The 10,100-nt window shown below is 49.6% G+C and overlaps 1 protein-coding gene across 4 annotated transcripts in view; it reads right to left on the bottom strand.

The window, feature by feature from the left end:
• TRAPPC9 (trafficking protein particle complex 9) overlaps positions 1 to 10,100 on the bottom strand; it is a 390,359-nt gene that overhangs the window by 256,674 nt on the left and 123,585 nt on the right. The window lies entirely within an intron of this gene.

Genomic DNA, 10,100 nt, shown 5'->3' on the forward strand with positions numbered 1-10,100 from the left:
CGTGTCCCACCATGCTGCTGGCTCTTGGAGGGCCAGAAACACGCCCTGCCTCCTCCGTCTTCCCCTGTGGCATCCGGTGCAGCACCAGAAGGCAGACATCGATCTCGGCATCGGGCAAGCTTGCCACAGAGAAATCACGTTCCAGACACTTGCACGTTAAGGGAATAATGAGGAGCATGGTGGAAGCAGGGTCCAAACGAGAGAGCGAATTCAGGCTGGAGCAGTGATGACTCAGCACTCCAGCGAAGCACAGACTGGCCGGGGGGGAGCCCCCCGGGCACAGAGTCAGGGATACAAGCACCCCCTCCACTGCCGCCCAGCAGCTCAACCTCACAGTGTCACAACTCCCCTGGCTTCATCTTCCCCAAGAAGAAAATCATCTTCCCCAAGAAGAAAGTCCGATTCCCCAGCTCTGGGGAACTGCTTGTAACAAAGAGCAATCCATCTTTCAACGATTAACGAGTCATGTCAAAAGGGCACAAGAATGCTGTCAGTGGCCAAACCCGTGACAAGTGGAGCAACGAGAAAAACGATTTTAAGGGATCAAAACACACTGAATCAATAAAAACCCAAGACCATAACGGGTCTCAAAAAAGAAGAGTGAAAACAACCCTAATTTCTCACCATTTGAAGTTTTTAAACAATTCCTTGCTGCGGAATTAGAAATCAAAGGGGGAAAAAGCATTTGTTTCTGTTTTTCTAGCAGGCTTTGTATTTCTGGATAATTGAGTAGGCGCAGCAGTTGAGCCCAAAGTGCTACTTTGCAGGAGAAGGCCACTTGATAAAAGTAGAAGATATAATAGACACAGAAAATCATTTCATAAAACTTTAATGATGTTTTTGAATCAAGCGAGGATTATCAACCGATTTAAAAAAAACATGAGACGCATGATCAATGCCTCTGTGATACTGCTAAAGTACTGATACAAGGAGTCTTCTCTAGTCGCAAGGGGAAACGCAAGGTGGGCTCAGGCCATCGCCACTCTACTCAGCAGTGAGTTTTAGCCCACTGACGGTGAGGTGTCACCTCACACTCTCAACACTGATTCTTACCACAGAGCAGCACCGATATCCCCGCAGGAGCCTCTGAAACACAGGCACCTTTCCACCACGTGCCCCCACCGCCGTATGTCGGACCTCCACCATCTCTTATTAGCTAATGCAGGGCACAGGTCCTCCACACACAGCTTCTGCCAGATTTATTCTTAAGGATGCTTCATATGTTTCACGACTAAAGAGGATGCTACAGCAAGACTAGGTGGGGTTTATTCCAAGAATGCAGGGCTGGTTTAACATTCTAAAATCCGTCAGTATAAACCACTTCATTAACAAACTAAAAAAGAAAAATCATACATTCATCACATAGGACATACAAAAAGCATTTGAGAAAATCTAATATCCATTCCTGATTTTTTTAAAACTCTCAACAAAAATGGGAATAGAAGGGTCAGAAAGGTGAAATAATTGTCCTCTACCTCATGGAACTGCTTTTAAAGTCACTCAAGGCCTGTTCTACAGCAGCTGATAACTATCCTAATATTTAGTTGTATACTTTCTTTGTTGCTTCCTTTTCTCACAATTTTCTTCAGGGACTATTATTTATAAAGCAATGATTTTCTTTGTCATGTATATATATACACACACACACACACATACATACATACATACACACACTCTCTATACCTATTCTGAGACGTACATCAGCTAACTCTCCACACACTGACTTCCTGACAGAGCTAAGAAGAAAACCCCACACATGCAGGTTTTGCTTTACAAAGCCAACAATTTTGGGTTGGGGTAGGTCACAGTGATACTGTTGCTCCTCCCTTATGGTCTCAAAGTGGCTGCTATTGCCCCCATTAAGCAGGCTGGATCTTTCCAGAGGCACTCAGGACTGGGCACCGTGTGGTCTCTGCTAACCTTCTCCCAGCTCATCTTTTATTGCCATATTGGAACAGAATTGCTCCAAATATGTAAAAGAAGCTTATGCTTCCTTGCTTTTGTCTAGGCTGGTCCCTCAGCTCCAAACGCCATTTCCCCACTCTAGAACAAGGCTCCTCCTTTTGCCTGCCTCCTCCACAAGCCTTCTGTGACTCTCCTAGTCTAACAGTCAGCAGCTGGGCACCCAGCATGTGCTAGATATTCTGCAGAGCGTGGATAAAGAAAGATGAGCGTTTTCTGCCTTCCTGGGTCATGTGGGATGACAGACAAGCCAACTGCCAACAACGCCACCCAGCGATGATGAGCTGACAAGGGCAAGTGCCAGCCAGAGGGCAGAGGGAGCTGGGGGGTCTCCACACTGGGTTCTGTGACCTGCTTCACCCTCAGAAGCCCGCTGAGAGAGGAAGGATTATCTCCATTTCACGGACTACAGGAAGTAACCCACCCACAACGCTGACAACACTGTCTATTCCACGGCTGTTTGATGCCAAAATAATCTTCTCCCCATTTTGCTTGTTTTAATAGTGTAGATGTTTCCAGGTGGGGAGAAGGGGCAGAATTTTTTTGTTTAATGTGTCTGCTCTTTAAACAGTTTTGGGTTTTTAGGGACTAATGAGATCATCTAAATGTGTATGACAGTACATTTTGTGAAATGACTCTTGCACTGTCTGTGGTCTGAAGTTCCCCATTTCCTTACCAAAAGCAAACACATTGGCTTTCTGTCAGTCCTTTTGAAAAGCCGATCTAACTCAACTTTCCTGTTTGGCAAGAATACAATGGAAGTACACCTTTTCTTCCACTGTCTCCCTGGGAATTTGGGGGTCCTGCCGGTGAACCATCAGGCTCTCTCACGACGACCAGGAGCTCACAGGCTGGTGGGCTTCCAAGAACCCCACAAGGCGCCACCATGGTCCGTCTCATCCCCTAGAAGGGCCTGGGCTGCATCAGGGTTTATGGATTCCTAGACCGGTGTTCCTTGACTTTCCCCAAATAAGCATGTGGATGCCCAGCTTTAATTTTAATTGTATTTTATGTTAAGATTTCACCACAAATGTCTGTGAAAATGCCGTTTCGGGAGTCCAGGTGTTACAAATCAGTCCGCAAGGCACTTGGAAGTGAGCCCCTTAGCCAGCTTCCTCGGGTGGCTCAGGCGGTGAAGCACCTGCCTGCACAACGAGGGAGAGACGTGGGTTTGATCCCTGGGTCGGGAAGATCCCCTGGAGAAGGAGATGGCAGCCCACTCCAGTACTCTTGCCTGGAAAATCCCATGGATGGAGGAGTCTGGTAGGCTACAGTCCATGGGGTCGCATAGAGCCGGACATGACTCAGCGACTTCACATCAGCCAGCTTCCCATGTGCCAGGCTGTGAGCTAATCCCAGGTCACGAGGCACATCAGAGAGGTCCACAACTGCCTACAGTCCAGTCCTGCAGGCGGTAAAAAAAAAAAAGCTAAACTGAAAACATCTCATGCCTAACAGCAGTGGTCCTCAAAGTGTGCTCCCCACCGCCAGCAGCAGCAGCAGCTGAGAATCTGTTAGAAACTCCCTCCAGGTGCTGACCAGGACCTGCTGAGTCAGAACCTAAGGGGGGCTCGGCACTGCGTCCCAATAAGCCGCCAGGTGATTCGGAAGCAGCCGCGGTGTGGAATCCAGTGCTGAAGGCCCTGCTGGGGTCAAACGTAGTTCCTGATTTATTAGGAACTAATAAGAGAGCGTGCAGCAATGGGAAAAAAAAAACTTGGCGCATAGATAGTTCAGGACTTTGGCAGCCGCTGGTGATGTTCTAAGTCGTGCCCTGTCCGCCTCAGTGCGGAAAACCATCGGACACAGTCTGTGTGCGAGCGTCTCCTACAGACGGCCGGGGGTCCTCTTCCCTCCTCGACCTCCCCGCACGTCTCACAAGCTGACCGGCCGTCTCCTCTGACAGAAGATACACTCCAGGACATCGTCCTGCTCCGTGAGAGCCCCAGCTTTCCGAACCTGGCACTGAACTGTTCCTCGCCAGGGGCCTGTTGGATGGAGACAGGGGATGAAGTGTGACGGGGGCTCAGAGCAACAGGGGTCTCCCTGGTGGACGAGGGCCTTCACCATCTCATGGACTTCGAGGCACGCTCTTCTGGCCCCTCTCCGTGACATCTGTTTAGAATTCCACAAGCAGAGGCCTCTCCACTTCTGCTCCGTTTCTTACTAAGTTTTGAAATTGTTGAGCAGATTAAAGGATTCTTTTTGACACTTTTATGGTTAAACTTTGTAGAGTTTAAACTGCCTCCCTTAACTGTTCCTGGGAAAGATTAGAAATAATTTGGAACTGGATTGGATTTGCCATTCTGTAAGCTCTTCTTATCTACCAGGATAATAGCAGACACTTTCCTCCCTACAACAGCCCAGGAGGAAGGCTTATTATCTGCGTTTTACAGATTGAAAAGTGAGGGTCAGATAGGCGAAAGCTCATATTCACTGCTCTATAAATATGCCTTGAATCAATAGAGGCTGTTTCGTATCCCATAATAAGTTTGGAAACTTACAAAGCATACATAGAGAGGAGGCACGATATTGTGGGAGCAGTACAAGCTTTGGGATTTAGCCATAACTGGGTTTGAATTTTAGCTTCTACTTTGAAACTGCTTGACCTTGGGCGTGTTGTTTAATCTTTCTTGGCTGTTCAGTAATTCCCACACAAATACTGTGAAGTTGCATAAGAGGAGTAACTGTAAACGCTGTTTGAAAGTTCTCTGCTGCCACGTGCCAAGCCTCTCTGGCCAACATAGTCTGCAGCCTGGGCCCGTGCCTGCTTGCCATCCTTGGGCGTGTACTAATAAACAATCCGTGAACAAACGGTTTAACATACTTTGTTTTCTGGGCTAACAAGAACCATCCTCTGCTGCCCACGGGCACCAAAAGGCTCATGAGACCATTTCCACTCGTAATACAGACTGATTAAGAAAAGATGCTGTTGCATGACATAGGTTTTTTGTGTTTTTTTCTTGAATACATTTCTCTTAAGTTTTCTTAGCAGATTCTCTGGTCAGTCCATTTATAAACACCATTATTAAAACATAAAAGTACATGAGAACTTCAGGAACATCCTATTGTTCTTTACTATAAAGGCTAAAGTAAAATAAAATATTTCACAGGATATAAGACAGAATGTTGTCAGGCTTCTAAAGAATTTCAAACTTTACCCTAAGAGAGAAGAGACTTACCGTACTGCCCTGCTTTGCCTCACTGACGGAGAGAGAGGATTCCTATGGAGAGGGGACATGTGACCTCGCTTTCTGAAATATCTGGATCCAGAAAGGTCTCCCAAAGGACGCACGGCCACAAGGAGCTCACAGTTACAGGGAACCCGGGGGTATTAGCACAGGGCCAGTGGCTTCCCAGGTGGCTCGGCGGTGAAGAATCTGCCTGCCAAGCAGGAGATGCTGGTTCAATCCCTGGGTCGGGAAAATCCCTTGGAGAAGGGGATGGCTACTCACTCCGATATTCTGGCCTGGGAAATCCCATGGACAGAGGAGCCTGGCAGGCTATAGTCCATGGGGTTGCAAAGAGTCGGACACCACTGGGCAGCGACTGAGCACCAGCACCCTTGAAAGGCTTGGGAGAGAGGGTGACATCAGAACTCGGCCCTGGAAGAGAACTGGAGACAGTGCCAGGAATCAAAGGCTACCTACCAGGCTCCTCCGTCTATGGGATTCTCCAGGCAAGAATACTGGAGTGGGTTGCCATTTCCTTCTCCAGGGGAATCTTCCCAACCCAGGGATCGAACCCAGGTCTCCCACATTGTAGGCAGACGCTTTAACCTCTGAGCCACCAGGGAAGCAAAGGAACTGAGAGAGACCCTCTAATCAAAGAGCCAGCACCAACAGGGCAGAATCGGCGGGCCCACCTGGAAGTGGCCGACGTGGCTGACCTCAGGGGAAAGTACACCCAGCTTTCACCTGTGAGTACAAACTGGGCTGTAGGGGGTTTGTGGGTCTTTATTATTTCCTTTTCTACTTTAGGTTTAACTTCTGCAATTTTTCTGCTTTCTTCTGGTTGAGGCTGAGGCTTACTGATTGAAAGCCAGGCTTCTGTTCCACCACAAGCATTAAGTACTATAAATTTCTCCAGAAACACTGCTTCAGTGCCCTCTCACAGATGATATGTTGTGCTTTCATTTTCACTCATTTCAGAACCCTTTCTAACTTTTTATTTATTCTTTGGCCCATGGGTTATTTGTGTGTCATTTTGTTTCCAAATGTCTGAGGGCTTTTTGAAGACTTTTTGTTACTGGTTTCTAATTTAATTTTATTACTGTCAGGGTATAATTTATAAAATGAGACTCCTTGTATATTTATTGAGATTTGCTCTGTGGCCCCCTGTGTATCAGTCAGGGCTCTCTGAAGACACAGAACCACAAACCAACGGGGCACTGGTGTGGGCAGCTCTGGTGTGTACATCTGGACACAGAGGTTTACTTTAAGGAACTGGCCACTGTGATTGTGGTGGCTGGCAAGTTGGAGATGTGCAGGGCAGGCTGCAAATTCACTCAGGAACTATGTCAAGCCTTGAGGCAGTATTCCTTCTCTGGAAGTCAGAGCAGCCTGGTGTGCTGCAGTCCATGGGGTCACAAAGAGTCAGACACAACTTAGCGGCTGAACAACAACAATTTCAACTGGTTGGATGAGGCCTACTCATACTATTAAGGATAATCTCTTATTTAAAATCAACTGGTTGTAAATATTAGTCACATCTCCAAAATTCCTTTACAGCCACATCGAGACTCACGTTTGACCAAACCACCAGGCCCCTTGGCCTAGCAGAGTTGGCACACAGAATCCAGCCATTGCAGCCCAGTGTGGTGGGCTTTGGCAACTGTTCCCTGTACACTCGGAGGGAACAGATATTCTGTACTCAACTGGTGAGTGTTCTGTAAATGTCAGCTGGGTCAAACGGATTGACGGTATACTTGAAATCTTCTCTATCTTTACTCATTTCTGTCTACTTGTTCTATCAATAATTGAAGGATATTGAACGCTCTAGATTAATTTCTTCTTACAATTCTATCAGTTTTTGCCTCCTGTATCTTGAAGCTCTGTTATTAGGTATATAAATATTTATGGCTTAAACTTTCTTGAAAAATTGAGCCCTTCATCATAATGAAAAGACCTTTTATCCTTGGTAATATTCTTTGCTCTAGTTTACTTTTCTCTGTTCCCCATAATGCCACAAGATTGGTGTAAGAATGGTATCTTTTTCCAGCCATTTAGTTTCAACCTATTTTTGTCTTTATATTTAAAATTCATTACTTGGAGACAGCTGGAGGTGGGTCCTGGTTTTTTATCCAATCTGATGCTCTCTACCCACAATTAGAGTATTTAGACCACTTACTTTCGATCTGCTTACTGATGTGGTTAAGTTTATTACTGATGTGGCTCAAGGGCTGTTTGTTTTCTGTCCCATTTTCCTTTGCTTCCTTTGCCCTCTCTTTATTCCTTCTTTTGAACTAATTAAATATTATTTTGTATTCAACTTCTATCTTCCTCACTGGTTTATTAGCTATAATTTTTTGCATGTTTATTGCAATGGTTGTAGGGAACTTCCTTAATATGATACAGGGTGTGTATGAAAAAGCTACAGCTAACATCACACTTAATGATGAAAGACTGAATGGTTTATCTCTACAATCACCCACACGGTTAGTACGATAAAGCAGGAAAAGGGATGCTATCTTGCCTGGAAAGGAAGAAGCAAAGCTCTCTGTTCACAGACAACCTAAACAGCTACTGAGAACAGTCTTGTTGGATTTAAGATTAACTACTTAATTTCGAAGGTTCCTCTGAGTTTTGTGCTCACAGGCCTGTATTAGTGGACACAGTCACAACCTGTCCTTTTGACAAGACAGGCGCAGGAGGCGACGGCCAAACCGGCACATCCACACGGCAGGACACAGACAGGCAGGGTCCAGGAGGGTGGGCGACACATCCTGGCTCCGCCCGCTCTGTAACCAGGAAACACCTTTACCAGGCCCCTTGACTCACCCGTCCAGGCAGCCCCCAGTTCTGTCCCTCCTCCCCAACCTATGCACTGCTTTTAATTAAACACCTGCCCAAGGGTGGTTTCACCAGATCTTCACTAACAGCCTCGTGAGAAAGGATTTTCTCCCCAGCTGCAGGTGAGGGGACTGGGGCTCGGCAGTTTTCAGGGGGCGGCCTGCAGGCAGGGGTGGGAGTGCCAGCATCCTCAGCTCAGACCCTCACCGCCCGGGCAGAGGCTGGCATCACTGGCTCCCCCGGGAGCTGCCCATGGACCCAGCTGCTGCCCTGAAGACGGAGCAGCCAAGGGTCAGAGAGGCCACGCTGAGAAGTCTGGCTTACAGCAACCTGACATCTCGCATGCAGCCACTCCACGCCATCTGCTTCCAATCCGAGGAATCCTTCGGGCTGGTGGACGGGCATGGAGTGGCTGAGCGGGGAGCGACTCTCTGAGGGAGTCTGAGGAAACACATGTTCTCTCTTCCCACTTCCAGAGGGGCTCCCCAGAAGCCGCTGTCACTGAACGACTTGTTTCCATGACTACACTGTTCCTCAGCAAGGATTTTACACGTTTAGCGTGTTCCCAATTAAAGCTGTCCTTGCTTTGGGGAGGAGGATGCAACAGGCTCAGCAGTGCCAGGAGACCCCGCACGACGGCCCCAGAAGCACAGAATACCCACGGACACCTCTGCCCCGCCGAACCTCATGGGGGCACATCTGGACCACTGGGGACAGGTGCAACATTCCACAGTTTGGACTCACCGCACCCCGCGCCTAGCACAGACCTTGGACAAGCCAGGCGGCTCCCTCTCATCAAGAAGGCCCCCTCTCATCAAGAAGGCTCCCGCGAGTCAGCACACCGACAGCTTGAAGAGCCACGTGTGTGACGTGGGTAAAAGACAATCACGCCACAGCCGCCACCGACGGCAGATGGAAGTGAGTGGGGCACACAGCCAACCGCAGAGGTAAATGGAACGACACTGAGGGGCCTGACCCGGGAGGAGGGAGACTGCGGCAGTCATCACAAAACAGCAGGGAAGAGACACCCGGGACCCTGGGAGGAAGCCCCTTCCAGCTTCCCCTCCATGGCTCCCTGCCGACAGCCCCGCCCACCAAGAGCACCCAACGCCCCCTGGTCCCATGCCTCCCGCGCCTGTGGATCTCCGTGCCTTTGCTCCCTCCGCTGGGATCTTCTTCCCATATCCCAGGGCATGTGGCCGGCATGAGAGCCCAAGCACAGCCCTCAAGCTTCTGAGCGAGGGTCTAAGTGACAAGGGACCCCGGCCGGATCAGCCTCCCTCCTCCTCCGTGCAGGGCCCTGAGTGGAGAGACTCCCCCTATTCCAGCTCCTGAGCCCTTCACCCACAAACGCACCCACTGTCATCCAGGCGGGCGTGGTCCCCACCCCCTACTCGCCGCAGCTTCAGGGCAGGCGGCCTCGGGGCCCTTCCAGCGTGGGCTCGTTTCATCAGGAGCAGCCCCCGTGGCTCACGTTCTGTTGACCCGCTGACTCATGGCCAGTGCGGCCAAGCTCCTCTGACAGGTTGAGCCAGGCACCGCCCCTGTTAGACGTGGAGAGTGAGAGCAGCGCTCCGAGAGGCTGGGCCTGCACGCGGCCTGCCTGACATCACTGTGGCTGACGCTGCGCCTGCACCCGGGTCATAGCCGCGGAGACGCTGGTGCCCGGGATCCACACGCTCTCCCTGCGCAGGCGCATGCACCGCGCCCCCAGACGCTGACGGCATGACGCCGCGCGCGTGGCCCTGACTCTCTCCGCACTCAGGAGGCCGCTCGTCTCTGCCCCCGGCGCCTTCGTGCAAACACCTGCTCCGTAAGGCGTGTTCCCTCTGCCTCCCTTGTTGCCCACAAACCAACGAGCGGAAAGAGCTGCCTCAGGATTAAGAAGCGTTTCTGTGATAAACACCTGAACTGAGAATAGTGACTCAACAGATACAGTTTTCAAGTAAACAAGAAAAAGGCAGGCCATGTCCTACTTCCGTCAGGACAGTCCTCCATTCAACCCACACATTCTCGAAGCTTCAGGAAGCCCGCGTCAGCAGCAGCACCAAACAAGGCCCTCGAGGCTCCCGAACCTCACGGGGAAGGAGAAACACCAGCTTCCCACAAACACACATCTGTCGGCAA

The sequence above is a fragment of the Bison bison genome, unplaced genomic scaffold, assembly GCF_000754665.1.
Source record: "Bison bison bison isolate TAMUID 2011002044 unplaced genomic scaffold, Bison_UMD1.0 scf7180017864036, whole genome shotgun sequence".
NCBI lineage: Eukaryota > Metazoa > Chordata > Mammalia > Artiodactyla > Bovidae > Bison > Bison bison.